The following is a 25,249-nucleotide window of genomic DNA, read 5'->3' as shown; positions in this document are numbered from 1 at the left end:
TGTCCCAGGAAGGGGAAACTTTATTGACACATTCCTGGGGTCAGATACATCACATGATCACACTGACAGAACCACAGGCACATAGACACAGGCAACAGAGCATGCACAATGTCGGCACTAGTACAGTGTATATCCACCTTTCGCAGCAATGCAGGCTGCTATTCTCCCATGGAGACGATCGTAGAGATGCTGGATGTAGTCCTGTGGAACGGCTTGCCATGCCATTTCCACCTGGCGCCTCAGTTGGACCAGCGTTCGTGCTGGATGTGCAGACCGCGTGAGACGACGCTTCATCCAGTCCCAAACATGCTCAATGGGGGACAGATCCGGAGATCTTGCCGGCCAGGGTAGTTGACTTACACCTTCTAGAGCACGTTGGGTGGCACGGGATACATGCGGACGTGCATTGTCCTGTTGGAACAGCAAGGTCTAGGAATGGTAGAACGATGGGTTCGATGACGGTTTGGATGTACCGTGCACTATTCAGTGTCCCTTCGACGATCACCAGTGGTGTACGGCCAGTGTAGGAGATCGCTCCCCATACCATGATGCCGGGTGTTGGCCCTGTGTGCCTCGGTCGTATGCAGTCCTGATTGTGGCGCTCACCTGCACGGCGCCAAACACGCATACGACCATCATTGGCACCAAGGCAGAAGCGACTCTCATCGCTGAAGACGACACGTCTCCATTCGTCCCTCCATTCACGCCTGTCGCGACACCACTGGAGGCGGGCTGCACGGTGTTGGGGCGTGAGCGGAAGACGGCCTAACGGTGTGCGGGACCGTAGCCCAGCTTCATGGAGACGGTTGCGAATGGTCCTCGCCGATACCCCAGGAGCAACAGTGTCCCTAATTTGCTGGGAAGTGGCGGTGCGGTCCCCTACGGCACTGCGTAGGATCCTACGGTCTTGGCGTGCATCCGTGCGTCGCTGCGGTCCGGTCCCAGGTCGACGGGCACGTGCACCTTCCGCCGACCACTGGCGACAACATCGATGTACTGTGGAGAACTCACGCCCCACGTGTTGAGCAATTCGGCGGTACGTCCACCCGGCCTCCCGCATGCCCACAATACGCCCTCGCTCAAAGTCCGTCAACTGCACATACGGTTCACGTCCACGCTGTCGCGGCATGCTACCGGTGTTAAAGACTGCGATGGAGCTCCGTATGCCACGGCAAACTGGCTGACACTGACGGCGGCGGTGCACAAATGCTGCGCAGCTAGCGCCATTCGACGGCCAACACCGCGGTTCCTGGTGTGTCCGCTGTGCCGTGCGTGTGATCATTGCTTGTACAGCCCTCTCGCAGTGTCCGGAGCAAGTATGGTGGGTCTGACACACCGGTGTCAATGTGTTCTTTTTTCCATTTCCAGGAGTGTATATTGAGGGGGACAATATTGTTGTCAGAGAAAATAAAAGCTTTGCTAGATAAATGATCAGTCTCATTGATTTTGTCACACATCTTGTACGTGCAGTTTTCCCCTCTCTAAAATTGCGACTAAGTGTGAAAGATAATCAAATAAGTTGGTACGATGTAGCCTCCTCCATACACTGTACAGTAGCTTGCTGGGTATGAACGCAGATGCAGGTGGCGGCAGTAATCCGCGAGCGACGCAGCTTCCGCGCTCTCTCTCACAGCAGACCTGCGAGGGACGCCTTGCTGGGTATGAACGCAGATGCAGGTGGCGACAGTAATCCACGAGCGACGCAGCCTCCGCGCGCTCTCCCAGAGCAGACCTGCGAGGGATGCCTCACGAAGCGTTGCCTGGCAACGCACAGTGGAGTCGCGGTGGCTAGCGGTGCGCCTGAGCAGCCGCCAAGCGGTGTTGCCGCCTCTTTGATGTCTCCCACCACCTCATATGTTCCATATGCACGACGAATTCCGTATTCAGTTCCTTTTTATTGGCTCACACAACGGCGAGGGCCGTTTTTATTTTCCGCCGATAGAAGACTGCGAGGTAATTTGGCGCCGGCCGACCCCGCGCTCCCGCCTACCGCTCTACCGTGGCCGACAGCGGCCGGTTCCGCCCGCGGACGCTGCGCCGCCACCCGACCCGTTTTATTACATCCTTTGAGGAGCCTCCAGTACGGTGCACGCCGTTGCGCTCGCTGAATTTCGCGGAATTCATCCGAACGAAACTTCGTTTACCTCCTCACAGTTCAATTGGGTCTCTGATGGCATTAACCCTGTTCCTTTTCGATTCGCCCCAGGTTTAACAGACCTAACCCACATGCATCATTTTTATTCAGACGCAGCATTTTTGACAGAGGTACCTCTGAAACAGATGAACATGCGAAATGCGAAATATTTTAGTTCCCAAGGATTTATCGTTTTCTGGGTTGCCACCACGTCTACCTAAATACTCCGTAAGCCACTTCACAGTAATTCGCGGAGAGTACATAGTACAATTGTCATCAGTTCTCTGTTCGTCGCTTTCGCAAAGGAACAATGAACGTCTAAATGCTTCAGTACCTGTCCAGTTTGTATTATACCCTGAAGAGGTAAAGAAACTGGTACACCTGCCTAATATCGTGTAGGGTCCCACGAGCACGCAGAGGTGTCGCAGTACGACTTCTCATGGGCTCGACTAATGTCTGAAGTTGTGCTGGAGGGAACTGACACGATGAATCCTGCAAGACTGTCCACAAATCCTTGAGGGTACGAAGGGGTGGAGATCTCTTCTGAAAAGCACTTTGCAAGGCATTCAACATACGATCAATAATATTCATGTTTGGTGAGTTTGGTAGCAATAGGAAGTGTTTAAACTGAGAACAGTGTTCCTGGAACCCCTCTGTTGCAATTCTGGATATGTGGGTTGTCGCATTGTTCTGCTGGAACTGCCCAATACCGGCGGAATGCACAATGGGTCCAGGTGATCAGACAGGATGCTTATGTACGTGTCACCTGTCAGAATCGAACCTAGACGTACATGGTTCCCATATCACTCCAGCTAAGCAAACCCCACACCACTGCAGAGCCTCCACCAGCCTGAACAGTTCCCTGCTGACAAGAAAGGTCCATGGATTCATGAGGTTGTCTCCATTCCCGTACACCTCCATCCGCTCGACCAAGCAATATGTTTCTAGTTATCAATAGTCCAATGTTGGTGTTGACGGGCCCAGCCCAGGCAAAATATTGTGTCGTGGGGTCATCAAGGGTAGACCAGCTGCCTTAGGCTCCGAAAGCCCATGCAGCGTGGAGTCTACGTGCAAACTGGTGACAAGTGAAATAAAAACAAGTACAGAGGACTTGCAAGATACAACTAATTTATTACTGATCAACAGTTTAACCCAAAGGGCACAGTATTTACCAAAAATTTTCCACAGGTGTCTCTTATTCACAAGTCAGAAAAATACGTTACACAATACCTTTCCAACTGAATTAGATGCAAACAAGGACTTCTTATAACTTGTATACTAACTGTAAGCACTTCAATAATAAAAGGTAAAATCAATTTCATTTAACAAACGGCACTTGAATAATAAAGGCGAAATAAGTTTCTTTTAAATAGATCACCTGAACAAGCGCAATAGGACAATTCACATAATTTCCAATTTTCACTACCCATCAAGTATTTCTCTTTAACATGTGCATAAGTTCGACTCCTGCTGCACGTAAGGTATAATTCAGAACACTAGTCTCCTTCCTTTATGGTTTTGAAGGTAAATATATAAGCAGTATAGCAAACGGAACAGACGCCTTGGCTTCCCAATGCAGAGGAAACTTACCTTAATACAAGATGCCCAATCACTGCAACATGAAGAACTCAGTGACCGCCTTATCGGTTGCCATTTTCCCCGCGGCCAAAAGAACCTCCCGTTCGCTCTGGTACTGGTCGGCCAAGACGTCGTACTCTGGACATCGATTTAGACATGGATTAGGTACCCGCTGCAGTGCTGCAACAGAAAAGCACAAACACACAGCCACAGCCAAAGAACGCAATGTTAACAGCCCCAGAATATAGTAAGATAAAATGGTGCACCGATAGATCACATCAAGACAAAGGCAAAGTAAAAATGGTCAAAAGAATAAACTGTAGACCTCAAATTTGAAAATATGTAAAATTGCCCCATCACAAACAGACTAGTTTTAAAAGGACAACGATAAGATAAGGCATAATACTATTACACCAGTACGTCGCAGTTCCAATACAATATTGAGACTCATAAGAAGAGATAGAAGCTAGTGATAACACGGGTAGGCCCGAGTGCAAAACTAGAAAGCTTGAATGACTACTTCTTCAATAGACAGCTGCGTGGTACATAGTTCGACTCCACTAGCCAAAATGAATAACACATTGCTCAGCCTCCTGTGTAGAAGATCGTGGCCCAGTCACGTCTAAAGAACTTGCAATAACAGGCCTGCTTCCGCACTCCCAGCCACTTACACCGGTCAAATCCAGCTAACTCCACGCAGACACAAGTTTCACTCTCTGAGCAGCGACACGTACCGGCCGATCCGAAGCCAAAACCCAGTCTGCCCGGCAGCCCACCAGCACCACCACCGGCCAACGAGGCAAAGATAAGCAACGCCAGAGGGGAACAATCGATCCGGGTGAATCGAACGGAGAAAGCGACTGACGCCAGCGCCTCCCCACGTATCAGCCCATATCGATGACGTTTCGTTGAATGGTTCGCACGCAGACGCTTGTTGATGACCCAAAAATGAAATCTGCAGCAATTTGCCGAAGGGTTGCATTTCCGTCTTTTTGAATGATTCTCTTCAGCCGTCGTTGGCCCCGTTCTTGCAGGATATTTTTCCGGGCGCAGCAATATCGGAGATCTGATGTTTTACCGGATTCCTGATAATCACGGTACACTCGTGAAATGGTCGTACGGGAAAATCCCCACTTCGTCGCTAACTCGAAGATCCTATGTCTCATCGCTCGTGTGCCGACTATAACATCACTTTCAAACTGACTTAAATCTTAATAACCTGCCACTGTAGCAGCAGTAACCGATCAAATAACTGCGCCAGACTCCTGTAGTCTTATATCGTCGTTGCCGACTGCAGTTCCATATTGTGCCTCTTTACGTATCTCTGTATTTGAATACGCATGCTTACACCAGTTTCTTCGGAGCTTTAGTGTGTGTTTTTCGTGATCTCTGTGTGAGATACTCACTATCTGACAAACAAGAGTTAAGTATCCAGAAGGGAAGGAGCAAACGAACTGAAACAGGTTGATACGATATGTGATGTTACTTCAGCGATTACAGTATCGAGTGAAATTCAGAAATAACATGGCTGCATGAGACCACTTCTCAGTATGAAGTTGCACGAGCTTGAATCTCGATTTATGCCCTGGTCCACTTAGGAAAAGTGTCATAAAACCGTTACATTCTCTCCAGAGGCAAACTGGTCCACAGCTGCTGCAGCAGGTTCTTGATGTGTTGGATACTGGTATCCTAGCGGATCGAGTTTACGTCGAAAACGATACGCACATCTGTTATCGGGGACTGCTCTCGGGATCTTGGTGACCTAGGAATTGTTTGCACATGACACAGCCTTGTGTAGACGAGGATGGCCCTGTTGGAAAATGGCACCACGATGCATCGGTGACACATGACGCAGGATGTCCGTATCATTGTGTCGTCGGAGATCCCTCCATGACTATCATCCGTGACATAAAGTCATACCCGACGGTTTCCCACTCCATGAAGCCACGTGTGACATCAATATGCGTCTGCAACGCTTTGGAGGAATGAAACCTCTGAATAGGTCCCCGCCCTACTGAGTGATAGTGTCCATCGAGGGCCGGGTGAACACAGTACTACACCATCCCAGAGCAGTCTTCGGTTATCCATCACGGTACCACTCCAGATACAGTATTTTATGTTGCAGTGTTGACGGCAGGCACCCGAGGTCTAAGGATAGTGCTTTTGACTAGTATGCAAAACATGCTCGGTCCCTAGCTCAAAACCCAAAACCATATAACCTTTGGTTAATTATCAGTATTGGCTCGGCCGCCAAGACTCCCGGCACAAGAATTCACCCTCAATATGCCAATGGCCTTGTCAAAGAGGGCGGAGGAGCGGACAAAGGTTCAGGGTGCTCCCATGTCCTTGAGACGGGAAACTGCCCCTAAAGGAGGAGGAATCAGCAATGATCAACGGTATTAGGATGCACAAGGCCAGGAAAATCACTGCATTTAAGACACCTAACGTGCATCCATAGACAATGAGACCTGTAATTGAAAATGTCTCATAACGATCTCTCCATTGTCAAATGATTCCGAATTAGTTCCCCGTTCGGTTCTCCGAGAAGGGAATACCGAAAGGGAGGTGACAATGAGAACAAGATTAAGAAGACTGAATACCCACGAAAGGATAACGTTCTAAGAGTCGGAGCGTGAGATGTCCGAAGCTTGGACGTGGTAGGAAATCTGGAAAATGTGTAAAGGGAAATGCATAGGTTCAGTCTGGATACAGTAGGGGGTCAGTGAACGGAAATAGGAAGAAGACAAAAACTTCTGGTCAGATGAGTATAGGGTAATATCAACAGCAGCTGAAAATTGCATAACGGCAGTAGGATTCGTTATGGATAGGAAAGTATGGCAGAGAATGAGTTACTTTGAACAGTTCTGTGATAGCGTTGTTCTTATCAGAATCGATATCAAACCAAGACTGACAACGATAGTTCAGGTATACATGCCGACGATACAAGCTGAAGATGAAGGAAAGACAAAGGATATGAGGATGCTGAAAGGGTAATACAGTACGTATAGGGACATGAAAATATGATAGTCACGGGGGATTGGAATGCAGTTGTAAGAGGAGAAGTGGAACAAACGGTAATGGGAAAATAAGAACTTCGGACAAGGAATGAGAGAGAAGAAACACTACTTGAGTTGTGCAATAAATTGTAGCCAGTAATAACGAATACCCTGTTCAAGAATCACAAGAGGAGGAGATATACTTGGAAAAGGCCAGGTGGTACGGAAGATTTCAATTAGATTACATCATGGTCAAAAAGAGATTCCGAAATTAGATACCGGGTTGTAAGGCGTACCCAGGAGCAGATAGAGACTCAGATTACAATGTAGCAGTGATGAAACGTTGGGTGAAGTTTAAGAGATTAGTCAGGAAGAATCAATAGGCATCGATGTGAGATACGTGAGTACTAAGGAATGACGAGGTACGCTTGAAATTCTCTGAGGCTGTAGATCCAGCAGTAAGGAACAAGTCAGTAGGCAGTACAGATGAAGAGGAATGGAAATCTCTAAAACAGGCAATCACGGAAGCAAGACAGAAAAACACAGGTACAAAGAAGGTAACTGCGGAGAAACTATGGGTATCAGAAGAAATACTTCAGTTGATCGATGAAAGAAAAAAGTACAAAAATAATCAGGGAAATTCAAGAATGCAGAAACACAAGTCGTTGAGGAATGAAATAAACAGAAAGTGCAGGGAAACTAAGACTAAATGGCTGCATGAAAAATGGGAAGAAATTGGAAAAGAGATGCTTGTCGGAGGAACTGATTCAGCATATAGGGAAGTCAAAATAACCTTCGGTGAAATTAAAAGCAACCTTGGAAACATTAAGAGTGCAACGGGAATTCCACTGTTCAATGCAGAGGCGAGAGCGGATAGGTGGAAAGAGAACGCTGAAGGAGTATACCAGCGAGAAGAATTGGCTGATGTGATGGAAGAAGAAAGGGTGTTGATTTAGAAGAGATAGAGGATCCAGTATTATAAAAAGTATTTAAAAGAGCTTTGGAAATCTGAATCTCGAATAAGGCAAACGGGATGGTTTACATTCCTTCATTGGGGGAAGTGGTAACAAAACTATTGATGTTGGCGTGTAGCCCCTATGAGTCTGGCGAAATACCATCTGACTTTCGGAAAAATATCATCCACACAATTCCAAAGACTGCAAGAGCTGATAAATGCGAGAACTGTCGAACAATCAGATTAACAGCTGAGATGCATATACAGAAGAATGGAAAAGAAAACTGAGGGTTTTTAGATGACGATCATTTTGGCTTTAGGAAAGGTCCAGCATCAGGGAGGCAATTCTGAGGTTGCGGTTGATAATCAAAGTAAGACTAAAGGAAAATCACGACACGTGTGTAGGATCTGTCGAGCTGGAAAAAGCGTTCGGCAATGTAAAATGGTGCCAAATGTTCGAAATTCTGAGAAAAATGGGGGTAAGCTATAGAGAGAGACGAGTAACATACAATATGTACAAGCGCGGAGAGGGAGTAATCAGAATAGACGAACAAGAAGTGCAACTGTTCAATCTGTACATCGAGAACGCAATGATGAAAATAAAGGAAAGATCCAGGAGTGGAACTAAAATTTAGTGTGAAAGAATATCGCTGCAATTCGGTGATGACTTGCTGAATGGAACGAGCAGTCGAATGAGTACAGAGTATGGGTTGAGAGTAAATCGAAGGATGACGAAAGTAATGAGAAGTAGCAGAATGAGAACAGCGAGAAACATTATATCAGGATTGATGGTCATGAAGTAGATGAAGGCAACAAACTAATCAATGACGGACGGAGCAAGGAGTACATCAAAAGCAGACTAGCACGCCTTTATTTGAGAAAGAAATTTCTCAGGATGCACGTTTGGTGCACAGAATTGTATGATAGTGAAACATGGAGTGTGGGAAATCGTGAACAGGAGAGTATCGAACCGTTTGAGATGTTCTGCTACAGACGAATGTTGAAAATTAAGTGGACTGATAAAGAAAGGAATAAGGAGGTTCTAGACAGAATGAGGGAGGAAAGCAATATGTGGAAAACAGTGACAAGGAAAAGGACACGATGATAGGATATCTATTGCGATATCAGTAAATGACTTCCATGGTACTAGAGGGAGGTGTAGAGTGCAAAAACTGTAAGGGAATGTAACGCCGGAAATGCATATACTCCTATTTCCATCTATTGTACTATTATTTTTTTTCCTTGTTTTGTTACCTCAAGATATGACATTTCTGTCTCTTTATATATTGTAATTGTTTTACTGTTTGTATATATATATTTATGCACTCATGTCGATGTATAATTGGTTTGTTTCGTAAATATTATTTGTATTTTTACGCTGGGTCTTGCCTAGGGAAAACTGCTATCGAACGATTACGTCGATAGGTCGTGTGACGAATCAAAGTGTGTAGGATCTTTGGTAGTGTTAACTCTGCCGCGTGGAGCGCGGGCAGGGCAGTGAGAGTCTGGCGGGAGTAGCGAGTGGAGCAGGTGTTGTGTGACGCTCCCGCGAGTTGCCGCGCTTTCGGGGTTTGGCAGCATGTAATTGCGCTCGACTCGCGATGATAGTTTCTGACATGGTGTCGCGGACGGGAAGCATTAGCTGGCGCACATCAAGAGCCCGTTTCGCCTGGTGACCGTGTCGAGAAGTAGGCGCGCCAACATCCAGCTTCTGCAACAGCGACGGCCGACAATGAGTGACTGTCGCCACCTCCTCGATCGACGGCTTCAAACCTTCAATCAACCAACAAGGAAGACTAAAAGCACGTAAAGTTTCAGAACTGTATGGCAGACCTCAGCTTTTCAAATTGTTCCATTTGCCTCGCAAAATTACAGCAACTTAGCATGAACCTTTGTTGCTCATTGTCCCAATTGCATTGCCAAGCAGGGTCCCTTCCTTTTCCGAAATGAACCCGAGTGTCGTTGAAATTCAAACGCCAGCATTAAAATAATATGATTAGATTTCACTGCTTTAATTTCAAAGTTCAGTAGCTGGCTACAATATTTAGGTTACACGAGTACAAATTTAGAGTGCGAGTTTTGTTAGCATATTTTAGCTTACCTGTGACTGCAGCTCAGCTTGGTACGTACTAAATTTTACTATTGTTAATAGTTCAGAATCATTTAATTCAAGTTCAAAGTTAAATCTCTTGTTTCTAAATTGCGTAGAGTCAAGTTGCTTTTGAAATGATTGTTGAGGTAGTCCAAGACTAACCGTATTTTACTGGATTTCGATGTGCTTCAGAAAGAAAGCTCACTACTAACTTCAGTCACTAAATTAACTTTCGATTTTCCGGTTTTATTAATTCTTTTGCTAAATTAAGTCAGAGTGTAGCGAAATTTATTACTTCTGACAAACTTTCAGTTTTCACACTACACGTGTCAACCTTCAGTTGCCACGCTTCTAGTGTTAATTATATGTGTAATAACCTTTCTTTTTCAGTTACTATAGTAATTGTCCTTAGGACTGGCGACCGTGATTTCCCCCAAATCTCAAATATCTAATTACTGCTAGTTAATTGTTAACGTAACGGCCGCACATTTACTTTCTTTATTAACTTTACCCCTTTTCAAAATTAATTTCCACCAGTTTCATTTGCATTTTTCCTTTCATTTAGATGTAACCCTTTCCTCCCTCTTTACCGGCAGGTTAACTTCGGTGACGATTGCTTTTCCAAAATTCCCATTAGGTACACGCGGTTTCATTTTTCACTGTCATTAAGGTCGATAAGTGAGGGGGAGGTTACACGTGGCGACCTGGTGACAGGACAATCTTCAATTTTGAGGTTGTTCTGGACACGAAGTTTGCATTGTGCAAATATCGTAACAAAGTACTGGTTACGTACAGGCCGTTACGTCAGCGAGAATAAGTAGTGGGAGTAATCCTAATTATATTTTAGATTTGTCATTTATATTGAAAATTATTAAAATGAGTGAAGGCAACAATTACCAAAATTTGGTAGACTTAGATACGGAACAATCGGTCGAACAGTGGGAAACGCGCACAGCGGTACTCATTGTTCCGGGGCAGGCGGCTAGCATGAAAGATGCGACCGCCGAAACGCAACAAAGAGCAGAAATGGAATTCCAGACTTTAGAAAATGTTTCGGAATCGGAAGTGAAAATCAAATCTGAATCCCTTGATGACGAATACGGGGGGACAATGAAAGAGGAAGCCGCTACGGAAGTAAAACCGGTGGTTTCCGGGAATTTAACTGATTTATTGAATGTTTTGATTAACGAAATCAAGAGTCAATCGGCAGAAATTAAAGATCAGGCTGCCAAGCAAGAAGCTCAGGCTGCCGAGCAAGCAGCTCAGGCTGCCAAGCAAGTAGCTCATTCTGAAAAAATTGAACGAATGCTAGACAATCAGAACAAAGCTATTAATGTTGTTAACAACAATGTTGAAGTTGTTAACACAAAAGTTGATAAAATCAAAGACGATATTGTCGTGATTAATACCGAAATCGGTAACCTTAAACAGGAAATGATAGGCGTTCAGGCGGAAATTGCGAGCATAAATACTTGTTTTGATTCCGAAATTAGCAGAATCGAGAAAAGTGTAGGAGACGCAGTAGCTCCGATCATCGAGAATAAGGTGACGGAACAAATTCAATTAGTGAGAAAAGAGGATCAACAGAAGGTGGAAACTTTAAAGGCTTTAGTATCCGAAGTAGATACCAAAGTGACGAAGCAGGCTAACACCTGCGAAGAGAAAAAGAGGGAAGTGGAAACGCTTGCGACAACCACTTGCCAAGTGATTACGAGGGTGTCGGAATTAGAAAGGAAACTTGACGAAAAACAGAGCTATGTGCCAATCTGTGCACATAGTTCGGAGTTGTTGACGAAAGAGGAGCGGTTCGACCCCTTGAAAAAAGGCGGTATACACCCGACGGATTTCATTAAAAATTGTGAAAGAGTTTTACCCAGATCATGGACTAATGAGAGAAAAATTAATGCGGTTATTGATGTGTTGGCTGGTGATGCCAAGCGTTGGGGCCTAAACCTCAACATTACGAACCTGACTTTTGACGAATTTAAAAATTTGTTTCTGGCTGAATACTGGTCAGAGCAAAAACAGCAAAGTGTCTGGCGCGAATTTGTCGTATCGAGGCCTTTCGATGCGAATTCGCGCGGTTCGATGAAGGAGTTTTGTGAGGGCTGGATCCGCAAGTTGGAATATTTGCGTGACCGCCGCTCGGAATCCGAAATAGTCTGGGAACTCTACAAGAAGCTTCCAGATGATACAAAACGATACGTAGGAAGCAATTACAGGACAATCAATGATTTCCTGGAAAGAGTGGAGGACGAGGACAATTGGCGCAATAATCGCGACAGTGGCAGAGGCCGTGGTAACAACAACGGGTACCACAGCAACCACAACAACGATAACCACGGGAATAATGCATACCGCAACCATGGCAGCAATAACAATAATGGTTCGGACCGTAATAACAATCGGTACAATGCAAATAATAACAGGAATGACGGAAACCAGTATCATACTAACGTGATACGGGCTTCACAGAATAGTAACAACGCCAGAGGGTGTGATCAGCCGCCTCAGCAGCATCCGGGGAGCGTATCTGCTGGGACGAGACAGGGAAACCATTAGCCGCGCCGGTGAGGGGCCGACCGGGCGTGGAGAAATTTTGGCGGCCCAATAGCAGGAGAAAACCCAGGTGTCGTCGGTATGAAAATTCCGTGTGGAATAATCAACGGCGGGAGAGTGTGCCAGTGTTAAGAGAAAGGAGTGCGCCCACAAGTAGTAGATCAGCTGTATACACGGCAGTAGAAGGTACATTCACTGTCAGTGAGAACAATTTAAGTAGTGTTCCGGAAATCGATTATAAGGTGCCAGCTGTAATACCCACAGCGGAACTGGAGATTGAGTTTGAGAATGATTCGCAATTGTTGAGAGAAGATCAGATGTCGGATAAAACGTCCGTCATCGAGCGAGGGGATGCAGAGAGGGATGAGGTCTGGTTAAGGCAGTTCGGTCGCTTATACGACGAACTAAGAGATTATAGGGGTCTGTATGGGAGAAGTGTTTATGGGGAGCGCGTGCAGTATTTGCCGCGTCTCGTCCCACAGGAAGATAGTATTTGTGAAGTGATTGAAAGTTCTGGCCCTAACCGGCAGACTTTACCAGAAATAGTTGATGTTAATGGGGAGCACGAGCAAGATTCGTCGTGTTTCGTCCCGCAGGAGTTAGATGTTGAAGGAGTAACGGAAAGTTCTGGCCCTAACCGGCAGACTTTACCGAAAGTTATAGTGGTAGAAGTAGCCGACCCATCCGACGCAAACCTCCAGTTTAAACATTGCGAGAGTATTAAGGGGAAAGATTACGAAAATTTTAGTGATAGCCGGACACAATTGGTAGAAAAGCACATAGATTTCAGCGTGTATGAGGTTAGAGCTGACGTTATGCGGTCAGACGGTAGCAGTGTGGGTTGCGCAGATCCAGAGGAAGTAATTTCAGATGCGACTGGGCACATTCCTCCAGGTAGATTGGCGGATGAGATTAATCTGACCAAAGTGGAATCAACGAAGGTGACGATTAATGAATTGATAGCAAAGCAACACTCACTAGTTGACGAGTTAGAGGAAAAGGTTTCGGTATTGGAGGCGAAGCTAGAGACTAAGCCTCAGGACAAACGTGTTGAAATTAAAACTGTATGTGAACAGAGGCTGAAAAAGCCGCCAGATAAGCCGGATTTAGGATCAAAGCCGGATGGTTTTTTCTGGAATGACCTGGATATAGACGAGGATTTACTGTGGGAAAATAAAGAAACAGTCGAGGACAAGTGTAGACAGATAGTAGTGTCTGTTAATATGCACGACCTACAACTAAACGTGTTGATTGACACCGGTGCAGAATTGAGTGCTGTATCTGGGAAAATATTTGAGTTACTGAAAGACAGACCTGGCATCGTAGTTATGCCAGTAACAGGAGTGAAAATTATCGGTGCTACTGGGAAGGCCAGTAAACCGGTCACAAAACAGATTTTTGTCAACTTCGAGATATGTGGGGCACGATTTGAACAAGAGTTTGTCGTCGTGCCAGACTTAACTACGGAAGTAATTATCGGGTTAGATTGGCTGTTAAAGTACCGTGCAGTGATTAACTGCGAAAGCAAAACGTTGACATGTACGTCCCAAGATAAAACAATAGTAGTTAGTTTTGATGAGGCAGGAGACGGTGTGCATAGGCAATACCAGCCTATACACATTGTTAACTGGCCGAATGGTATTGACGTAGGTATGAATTTGAACTACTGTAATGTGAGGAATCTCGGCATTGACAATAGTGTAGAAAGTGAATTGGAAAGTATTGTAGACGGTGTGTCAAACGTAACACACGAACAAAGACGAGGCCTGTATGAAGCAATAATGAGGAATAAGAGTGTGTTTTCAGACAAACCGGGTCTTGTGGAAGGATATAAATGCAAGTTGCATGTAATTCCGCACGAACCATTCTTCGTGAGACCGTATGCTATACCGCTGTCCAAAAAGGAAGCAGTGCAACGGGAGATAGATAAGATGATCGAATGGGGAGTGATTGAAAGAAGTACAAGTCCATACAATAACGGTTTGGTCATTGTAGCAAAACGGGATGGTAGTGTGCGTATTGTGATTGACGCACGCACGTTGAATAGGGTCGTTCAACGTGAAACAGACAGACCATAGAGTATGGAGGAGATTTTGCAACGTTTTCATGACGTTAAGTTCATGACTAGCCTCGATCTGACAGCTAGTTACTGGCAAATAGAACTAGAAGAAGAATCTAGGCCATACACCGCCTTCTTGTTTGCGGGCAGGTGTTATCAGTATAGAGTACTGCCGTTTGGACTTAATATATCTGTGTCCGTATTCATCAGGGCCCTAGATAAAGTGCTAGGACCGGCTTTGAGTTCAAGATTAACTGTATATGTTGACGACCTATTGTTGGCCAATGCCACTTGGCATGACCATTGTGACCTGTTAGATGAAGTTTTTAGAGCATTGCGCCGTGGCGGAATGACTCTAAAGCTAAAGAAATGCGAATTTGTGAAGCAGGAACTGAAATTTTTAGGGCATGTAATTACCGCTGCTGGTATTACGAAAGACCCAGAGAAACTAGAGGCAATAAGGAATTGTCCTCCACCCAAGTCTAGGAAACAGTTAAAAAGTTTTCTAGGGCTCACAGGATTTTACCGTAAATTTGTAAAAGGACAAGTGTTTAATGATGAAAATTTGAATAACCTCTTACGCAGAAATGTTCCGTTTGTGTGGACTGACGGGTGTCAGACCGCTTTCGAGAGATTAAAAGACGAGTTGTTAAGATCTAACATACTATTTCATCCTGATTTATCGCTACCCTTCCATCTGGGAACGGATTCGTCGAATTACGGGGTGGGGGTAGAAGTGTTCCAAGAAGTTGGTAAAGGAGAGGATAAGGAACACCGGACGATAGCGTTCGCGATTCGAACTTTATCAAAAAGTGAGCGAAACTACACGATTTCTGAGAAAGAGTGTCTCGCTATCGTGTGGGGATTCAAGAAGTTCAAGGGTTACCTATGGGACCGTAAGGTGATTATTCATACGGACCATAAGGCGCTCACTTATCTGAAGGATTGTAAACTACTTCACGAAAGACTGACTAGGTGGTCGCTGTATTTACAGCAATTTAACTATGACATCTGTTACGTAAAAGGGACCGACAATTGCGTAGCGGATGCGCTGTCGCGGTTGCCCGAGTCTAATCAAGGTCTATTGAAAGATGAGGCAGATGGAGTGGTCAAATTGTACTATTTTAAAGAAGTTGAGGGACGTAAATTAATAATGAACATTTGTAAGAATCTACGTCGTCATCAGAACGAGGATGGTTGTTTAAATATGGTGAAAACCCGATATGATGAAAAGAGTCCAGAAGGAGAGAAATTAAGGAAGTATTACAAGATATACGATCATATCTTGTACATACGTAAGGGTGAAGATAGTAATATTTGGCGGGTATGCTGGCCCAGCAAATACGTCACGGAAATAATAGACTACTACCATTTGGCGTATGGTCACTGTGGACCAAAGAAATGTACGGAAAAGCTGAGTGAAGTAGTGCATTTCAACAACATGTTAAAACGAGTTACTGACAGAGTGAAAACTTGCGATTTATGTCAGAAGGTGAAGGTTACCAACTGTACGAGTCGTGGTCCTATGCAAAGTATAAGGCCTAACGACACCTTTGAGTTACTGTGCGTGGACTTGTACGGACCTTTGCCCAAGTCATCAGGAAACTTTGCTTACATTTTAGTAGTGCTAGAAGCTTTTTCCAAGTTCATCAAACTATACCCGATTAGGAAAGCTACAGCCAAAGCAGTCTATAGCAACCTTGTGAACGATTATTTTGTTCATATTGGTAAGCCCAAGGCGATTCTATCAGACAATGGGGCACAATTTACTTCTAAGTTGTGGAATGAAGGCTTGGAAAGTAATGGGGTCGAGGTGATCCATATTTCAGTTTATTGTCCGGCTGGGAATCCCGCTGAGAGGTATATGCGCGAGCTAGGCCGACTGTGCCGTACCTATTGCCATCACAACCATAGGGCATGGGGCAAATATGTAGCAGTATTTGAGAGAATTATGAACACCTTGAGACATGATTCGACGGGATTTTCTCCAGAGGAAATCCTGTTGGATGACAGAAGTAAAAGTTTAGTGGAAGAGATAATCAAATTCCCTCCACGGATTGACATTAGTATTGGTGTGAAAAAAGATCGTTTGCGAGAAGTAATGAAGCTTAAAGCCGATGCTCGCATACGTCGTCATGACGCTAAAGCGCGTTTTGCTAAGTTTGCGATCGGAGACTTAGTACTTGTAAAAGCTCATGAGAAATCGAGCGAGATAGACAATGAAATCTCTAAATTTAAGTTTGTTTATAATGGACCATATAAAGTCATTGGTATACCTCACACAAATGCTTATTGCTTAGAGTATCCAAGCTCTGGAAAGCTATTAGGTATACGAAATATAATAGATTTGAAATTGTACCAACCTAGGATCGATTAATACCACACAATGGGTAATTTGTACAATATGTAAATATAGAGTGTAAGATTTAAGGTTTGCTAGATTGCCATGCTTTTGACTGACCAAGAGGACATTAAAGAAGTTGTAATTAATAAGTAATTAATTTTGACTAAATGATTTAAGAGAGAGTGATTATTTATCAATTGAAAAATCCAAGCTGCTAATTTAAGTTTTCAGCTGAGTCACAGTAGATTAAGCAACGTAAATATGATTTTGTAACTAGCTGTAAGATTTCATGAATATGTGTTTTACTAGTCATTGCCGATGTACTTAGACGCTGTTTTAAGTTTCAGGCTAGTACCTGCGTGTGATGATGGGCAGTGTTGAGTTATCCACTGTGATAGTATTAAGGGACTCCTTGAGATTACTCGGGAGTGAGTTTTTCCTAAAGAATTCAGTGAAACGGACGTTCTGGAAACGCCGTCACAAGGGCGAGTGAGATCAAGCGTGCCACACACGCGGGCGCAACAATACTGGCGAGGCGAGCCGCTGTCGGCTCTTGTGCCGCTGTTGGCTCTTGTGCCGCTGTCGGCATTCTTTGTACTTGCGAGTACGAAAGGCGGAATAGTTTTTCTTCCCGGACAGCTGATGTGAAAGAATTCTGCTGTCAATATTTATGTTTTTTTCGATCTACTGAATATTATTTTCTTGTTTAGCGTTAAGTGGAATCTCATGACGAGATATTAATTATGAAAAGGTTATGTAAAAATGTGTATTCTATGTAATTAATTATTAATTTGCGTATTTTGATCTACCTGTTTTTATGACCATGTACTCTGATTAATTTTGCAAATAGTATTCCATTTCTCATAGTGTTACGAATTTTAATGATTTTGGAATAGCTAAACCATTTTCTATATCTTCTATGAATTTTAATATGTTGTCAACCTGTTTTATTTTGTGCAAGATGACAGAGTGGAATAAGATTAGGAGTGTCCCCACTCAATTATTATGGTCTAAAAATTGATTTATGATTAATTAGACGAATGCTAAATTTTGTTGATGTTTTGAGCATATGCATTTCCGCTGTTTCTTTTTTGGGACATTTTCTGAGTCTGTTTACGTTACACGAACATCCTCAGACAATGTGGGGCACGTGTAACGCCGGAAATGCATATACTCCTATTTCCATCTATTGTACTATTATTTTTTTCCTTGTTTTGTTACCTCAAGATATGACATTTCTGTCTCTTTATATATTGTAATTGTTTTACTGTTTGTATATATATATATTTATGCACTCATGTCGATGTATAATTGGTTTGTTTCGTAAATATTATTTGTATTTTTACGCTGGGTCTTGCCTAGGGAAAACTGCTATCGAACGATTACGTCGATAGGTCGTGTGACGAATCAAAGTGTGTAGGATCTTTGGTAGTGTTAACTCTGCCGCGTGGAGCGCGGGCAGGGCAGTGAGAGTCTGGCGGGAGTAGCGAGTGGAGCAGGTGTTGTGTGACGCTCCCGCGAGTTGCCGCGCTTTCGGGGTTTGGCAGCATGTAATTGCGCTCGACTCGCGATGATAGTTTCTGACATGGTGTCGCGGACGGGAAGCATTAGCTGGCGCACATCAAGAGCCCGTTTCGCCTGGTGACCGTGTCGAGAAGTAGGCGCGCCAACATCCAGCTTCTGCAACAGCGACGGCCGACAATGAGTGACTGTCGCCACCTCCTCGATCGACGGCTTCAAACCTTCAATCAACCAACAAGGAAGACTAAAAGCACGTAAAGTTTCAGAACTGTATGGCAGACCTCAGCTTTTCAAATTGTTCCATTTGCCTCGCAAAATTACAGCAACTTAGCATGAACCTTTGTTGCTCATTGTCCCAATTGCATTGCCAAGCAGGGTCCCTTCCTTTTCCGAAATGAACCCGAGTGTCGTTGAAATTCAAACGCCAGCATTAAAATAATATGATTAGATTTCACTGCTTTAATTTCAAAGTTCAGTAGCTGGCTACAATATTTAGGTTACACGAGTACAAATTTAGAGTGCGAGTTTTGTTAGCATATTTTAGCTTACCTGTGACTGCAGCTCAGCTTGGTACGTACTAAATTTTACTATTGTTAATAGTTCAGAATCATTTAATTCAAGTTCAAAGTTAAATCTCTTGTTTCTAAATTGCGTAGAGTCAAGTTGCTTTTGAAATGATTGTTGAGGTAGTCCAAGACTAACCGTATTTTACTGGATTTCGATGTGCTTCAGAAAGAAAGCTCACTACTAACTTCAGTCACTAAATTAACTTTCGATTTTCCGGTTTTATTAATTCTTTTGCTAAATTAAGTCAGAGTGTAGCGAAATTTATTACTTCTGACAAACTTTCAGTTTTCACACTACACGTGTCAACCTTCAGTTGCCACGCTTCTAGTGTTAATTATATGTGTAACAACCTTTCTTTTTCAGTTACTATAGTAATTGTCCTTAGGACTGGCGACCGTGATTTCCCCCAAATCTCAAATATCTAATTACTGCTAGTTAATTGTTAACGTAACGGCCGCACATTTACTTTCTTTATTAACTTTACCCCTTTTCAAAATTAATTTCCACCAGTTTCATTTGCATTTTTCCTTTCATTTAGATGTAACCCTTTCCTCCCTCTTTACCGACAGGTTAACTTCGGTGACGATTGCTTTTCCAAAATTACCATTAGGTACACGCGGTTTCATTTTTCACTGTCATTAAGGTCGATAAGTGAGGGGGAGGTTACAGGAAGACAGAGATTGGAATATATCCGAAAAATAAATTGTTATGTATGTTGCAAGTGGTACTGTGAGTTGAAGATGTTGGCACAGGAGAGGAATTGCTGGCGGCCCGCATCAAACCAGTCAGAAGACTGACGTAAATAAGTAGACAAAAATAAAGTAAAATAAAATTACGGCAGCCTATGCGTGAGACGCTAAATCGCTAGGCCGACTGCTGCAAGTCTCCGACCAGTGTTGTGGTACAACACAGAATACTGCAGGGTGTCCGTTACTCGTTCACAGATGACAGGCGCAGATGCGGAAAGGATTAAAATGTGCACGATGCACAATACGGCGATCTCCTCTTGTGGTTGTCAGATGAGGTCGAGTGTGCTTCAATGCAACGTTTGGCTACTTTCACACTGGAATGCTTCATCAATCTGAATACTGCGTAATTCGACACAGCTCGTCAAATGACGCCCCCTTTAAACTGTATTAGGTACTGATAACGCTGTCCTACAGGGGCACGCGTCATTTCTGTGTGTTTCAGCGTGATTAGTCAACATGTGACGCCGTCCGTGACCCATATACATTTTCAATGTCTGGTAATGACACCAAACGGGAACAATGATGAAGTTGGAAGTTCGTTCCACTTTTACAGAGAACTGAAATGTACACACCCGTCTATGGTGTGCGAGGGTAAGAAGTTACTTCCGACCATGTTGTCTAGACGATTCCCTTTTCTTTGTTAGGCATAGATGTTGGTGGCCGCACGATGGTCGCACAGTCATCACCTAAAATTAGCCTCTCCAAATTTACCAAACAGTTGGATGTGAGGTCCGCCAGTTATGCAAAACACCCTTTTTCCCAGTACCCAAACATGTTTCGGCACAACTGTGCGATCATCAGTGGGTTTTCGTTTTTATTTATTCTTTACATTTGGTGTGCATGAATTTTGTAGATCACTTGTGTGTTAATTACTACAGATAGCTTGTCATGTTTTCGTGTGGCAAGTACTTCCATTCTCCGCATAATGCTGAGGTGTTGTGATGCACACGTAACTATAAAAGGTATTTTTCACAGATAACGCTGTAAACCACTTTTCACTTTACCAGAACACAGTGTGATTGACAATCACAATAACACTGTGGTCTGGTGAAGTGAAAAGTGTTTTACAGCGTTATTTGTGAAAAATGCTTGTTATAGTTACGTGTGCATCACAACACCTCAGCATTATGCGGAGAATGGAAGTACTTGCCACACGAAAACATGAGAAGCTACCAGTAGTAATTAACACACAAGTGATCCAGAAAATATATGCACACCAAATGTAAAGAATAAATAAAAACGAAAACCCACTGATGATGGCACAGTTGTGCCGAAACATGTTTGGGTACTGGGAAAAACGGTGTTTTGCATAACTTGCGGGCCTTACATCCAACAATTTTAACTGCAAACACGACAAGTACAACGAGCTGCAAATCAAAATGATGGATATTACCCAACAGTGTTTCGCGAGAACTGGTTTTCGTCCAAGGAATGTCACCTAAATTCTCTGTACATTTCTGTTACGCTTACGTATGGGGTGTTACAGCCTGCTACGATTACCGAACGAATTGGTGCAGTGATTAGCACAATGGAGGACGACGGTTGAAACCCGCATCCGGCCATCCTGATTTAGGTTCCCAGTGATTTCACTAAATCGCTTCAGGTAAATACCGGGATGGCTTCTGTGTTTGGGCACGGCCGACTTCCTTCCGCATCCTTCCGTAATCCTATGGGGCTGATGATCGCGGTGTATGGTCCCCTCCGCCGAATCAACCAGCCAAGCAACCAACCTGCTACGACTCTACCAGCGCATCTTTGAATTCTGTAGATGTCTGTTCTCATGCCTACTTGATAAGGATTGCAAACACTGGAACGACATTCTAGGGCATCTCGCACCAGTGCCTTGTACGTAATTCCCTTGCGCATGCACCGCACTTTCCCAGAGGGCTTCCAAATATTCTTAAATATTCCATTCGGAAAAAAAGTGTGTGAAATCTTATGGGACTTAACTGCTAAGGTCATCAGTCCCTAAGCTTACACACTACTTAACCTGAATTATCCCAAGGACAAACACACACACCCATGCCCGAGGGAGGACTCGAACCTCCGCCGGGACCAGCCGCACTGTCCGTGACTGCAGCGCCTGAGACCGCTCGGCTAATCCGGCGCGGCTATTCCATTCGATTTACTTAACATTGATTAGTGACCGTCCCATTTCATATCGCTTCTTAGTACCACCCCTAAACACTTGCACGATGTGAGACGCCCAAGATGTCAATCACTGGTCATGTAATCAGATACCATACCGTTCTTTCTCTTTGTTCTATGCTGATCAGACAGAACATTATAACCACCTAACTAATAGTCGGTATGTCTACATTTGTCACAGACAACAGCGGCGGCGTGTCGTGCCACGGAAGCAACGAGGCCCTGGGAGGTCTCTGAAGGGAGTTGGCACCACATTTGCACCTAATTCCCGTAAATTCCGGGGAGAGGGACGATGAACTCTGACGCCACGTTCAGTCACATCCCAGATGTGTTCTGTCGGGTTCAAATCTGGCGAGTAGGGGGCTCAGCAAGCCACCTGGAACGCGCCACTGCGTTCGTCGAACCACTCCATCGTACTACTGACTTGTGACATGGCGCATTATCTTATTAAAATACCAATCCCTTCTGGAAACATAATCGTCATGAAGGGCTGTACGTGGTTTCCAATCAGTGTACGGTACTCCTAGGCCGTCACAGTGCCTTTCGTGAGCTCCACTGCACCCACGGATGGTCACGTGAATGTTCCCCAGAGCGTAAAGAAGCCGCCACCAACTTATCTCCCTCCCGCAGTACAGGTGTCAACGAGGTATTCCACAGGAAGATGACGGATTGGCTCTCTCCCATCGCCATGATGAAGAAGGTATCAGGATTCATCAGACCATGCAAAACTCTGCCATTGGATCAACATCCAGTGCCGATGGTCAAATGACCATTTCAGTCGTAGTTGCCGACGTCGTGGTGTTATTATTGGCACATGCATGGGACACTCCCTGCGGAGGCCCATCGTTGGGAGTGTATGTTCAGGTACATTTTTACTTCACCCAGCATTAAAGTCTGATGTTTGTTCCGCCACAGTTCGCCGCCTCTCCTGCTTTGTCAGTCTGCCTAGCATACGTGGTTTCACCTTGGTTTCGCCACGTGTTCGAGAAGGTCACCAGAGCACTCCTCGAACACGCGACAAAAGATGCAGTTTCCGAAAGGGTCGAACCACACATGGGCAGCTCAAGTGGTTCAAATGGCTCTAAGCACTATGACACTTAACATCTGAGGTCATTAGTCCCACAGACTTAGAATTACTGAAACTTAACTAACCTAAGGACATGACACACATCCACGCCCGAGGCAAGATTCGAACTTGCGAACGTAGCAGCAGCGCGGTTGTGGACTGAAGCGCCTAGAACCACTCGGCCACAGCGGCCGGCAATGGACAACTATTGATAATACATGCACCATTCGTGTGTCTGACTAGCAGTCATTCCTCGCCAGGTGACGCTGTTATCGCATGGACGGTTGTGTATCGATAATAGACCGGTGGGCGCTGATCAGTGTAGGTGCTATGCAGGGATTCGGCAAAATTTTGCAAAAAACCGCAAGAAATCTATCTTGGGCATAAATGCTGTTCTGGCGTAACCACCATCGCCGGAACGAAGACGAAGAGCGGAAAACCAGAGAAGGCGGTGAGGAAACGTCAGCCAATAGCCTGCTGACAAGGACAGAGCCGCGGCAAGAGCGCCCCCTGCAAGAAGTGAACATAAGCACAGCTCCTGCCGGGCTCGGTCGCTCAAATCGGCTCAGTGTACTGACATTAGTGGAATGTATTTGCGGAGCGAGCTACAAGAACAAGTAGTTGTGCTCCTTATCAGTTACTTGTCTGAACTTTGTCTACTGCAAAGACTATAACTGTTTGTACGTAACTTTCGACACCGATGTAAATCCGATGTATTGTCAAGCTGCTTTATATAAATAAAGCTGCTGATGTCATTTGTTTCAGCTGTTGTATCGATTCTGACAACGCAGCATCCTTTAGGCACTCTACAACCAACGAGCCTGCAAGATCCAGCAACTGGCGACGAGGTGTTAGAAACGATCTCTGTGCTGACGGCCACGGACATATTTTTGCAGGCTCCTTAATTCTCTCTTGTCTTTACTTTGCAGGGGCGCTCGCTTTGCTTTAACAGTTTCTTGTCGTTTTTGCTAATCGGTGTTTTCAGGTTGACGCTGCTGAAACTTTTCTTTGATTTTTGTCTTTCTGTAGATTGCTTGCCTTGTATATTTTTTGCATTTACCTTCCAACATGCCCATCAATCCTGTACCACCCCCTGCTCCCGCGAGACAGCCGCAAGCGTTAGATGCATCACACCTGATGCAGACGTTTCAGCTCCAGACTCAACAAATCTCCACGTTACTCAACACGGTGCAACAGCTACTGGCCAACGCTGCGCGCCCGACAGACAGCTGCTATACCAACTTTTCGACAATTTAATGACATGAAGAAGAAGGGCTCGAGTGGTTAGCCCAGTTCGAATAGCATCTCGTCGCACACAGCAACCTAGGTACTAGGGAAGTTTCCCATCTATTATCACTCCGAGTGAACATCCTTACAACGCAGTGGTAGACTCATTAACAAACTATTATGAAGTACAAGTGAATGTGGTAGCAGCTAGGTATCGAGTCTTTAATTGCAAAAAAGGTCGGAACAAACTTATCAAGATTGGGTAACAGATTTTCAGGTTATGACGAGTAGGTGCAAATTAAAATGTCCTTGTGGTGCTTTAATTCAGACGTTATGTTACGGCCGGCCGCTGTGGCCGAGCGGTTCTGGGCACTTCAGTCCCTAACCGCGCTGCTGCTACGGTCGCAGGTTCGAATCCTGCCTCGGGCATGGATGTGTGTGATGTCCTTCGGTTCGTTAGGTTTAAGTAATTCTGTGTCTAGGGGACTGATGACCCAGATGTTGACCCATAGTGATCAGAGCCATTTGGACCATTTGTTATGTTGCGTGATGCGATCGTGTACAATGTGCCTGACATAGATAATATTGTGGGTAGATTAGTTTCGTTAGGTTTAAGTAATTCTGTGTCTAGGGGACTGATGACCCAGATGTTGACCCATAGTGATCAGAGCCATTTGGAACATTTGTTATGTTGCGTGATGCAATCGTGTACAACTTGCCTGACATAGATAATATTGTGGGTAGAGCAGCCCAAAGACTGCGATTCACTAGCAGAACACTTAGAAGGTGCAACAGGTCTACTAAAGAGACTGCTTACACCACGCTTGTCTGCCCTATTCTGGAGTATTGCTGTGCGGTGTGGGATCCGCATCAGGTGGGACTGACGGATGACATCGAAAAAGTACAAAGAAGCGCAGCTCGTTTTGTATTATCGCGAAATAGGGGAGAAAGTGTCACACACATGATACGTGAATTGGACTGGCAAACATTAAAACAAGGGCGTTTTTCGTTGCGACGGGATGTCCTCATGAAATTTCAATCACCAGTTTCCTCTTCCGATTGCCAAAACATTCTGTTGGCACCCACCTACATAGGGAGAAACGATCATTACGACAAAATAAGAGGGATCAGGGCTCGCACAGAAAAATTTAAGTGCTCGGATTTCCCGCGTACCGTTCGAGAGTGGAACGGTAGAGAGACAGGCTGTAGGTGGTTCGTTGAACCCTCTGCCAAGCACTTTATTGTGAATAGCAG

This window comes from Schistocerca piceifrons, chromosome 6 (genome assembly GCF_021461385.2).
Source record: "Schistocerca piceifrons isolate TAMUIC-IGC-003096 chromosome 6, iqSchPice1.1, whole genome shotgun sequence".
Classification (NCBI taxonomy): Eukaryota; Metazoa; Arthropoda; class Insecta; order Orthoptera; family Acrididae; genus Schistocerca; species Schistocerca piceifrons.
The sequence above is the reverse complement of the archived record's forward strand: the minus strand, read 5'-3'. Positions refer to the sequence as shown.